This window comes from Plasmopara halstedii (assembly GCF_900000015.1).
Source record: "Plasmopara halstedii genome assembly, contig: Scaffold_322, whole genome shotgun sequence".
NCBI lineage: Eukaryota > Oomycota > Peronosporomycetes > Peronosporales > Peronosporaceae > Plasmopara > Plasmopara halstedii.
The window spans coordinates 830,112-830,894 of record NW_020187243.1 but is presented as its reverse complement, the minus strand read 5'-3'; positions in this window follow the sequence as shown (position 1 = coordinate 830,894).

Genomic DNA, 783 nt, shown 5'->3' with positions numbered 1-783 from the left:
GCTAGACATTGGAATGTCCGAGTTGGTAGACACCAACGGTGCATTGGACAGGAGTCCCAAGCGTGGCTCGCAGGCTGATTGTGAAGTGGCACGTAACCCACTGAGCGATGCTCAAGTTTTGAGAGCAGTCGCTGCATGTCATGCGTGACATGGTCGGCCAAGGGCCGAGGCATCGAGGGCGAGGCCCATTACTTGCACGTGAAGTGGCACATAAACCACTGAGCGCTGCTCGATAATCAAAGCTGTCGCTGCATGCGATGCGTGACATGGTCGGCCAAGGGCCGAGGCATCGAGGGAGATGCCCTCGTGATGCGCGTGGAGTGGCACAAAAACCACAGAGCACTGCTCTCGTTGCGAAGCAGTCATGCATGCCATTGATGGCGTGGTCGGACAGAGTCCGAGGCATCTTGGGAACGGCCTTTCAGATGCGCGTGGAGTGGCACAATATCCACTGGACGAAGACTGCGGGGCTAGCAGTTCTTCGTTGGATGTTGTAGATAACATCGGAGCTCCAAAGGAGCAGAAAGTGAGGGTGACAGACGCGATATGCGTGTTCACCCTGGTCTCACCGAGACATAGAACCTCTGTACAGAGGCGACGACGACGCCGTATGCGGGCTGCAAGATGCCGGGTGTCGACCTTGATCCAGGGTGTGTCTACGGTATGACGGGGGAGGGAGATGGCGACGTCCGCCTCGAGGCTATGCTTGCAGTAGATGCTCTTCTTGATCTGGTCGAGATGTCCATTGCAGAGTTCGGCAGTGCCTTGAGAGCAGTCGATTTA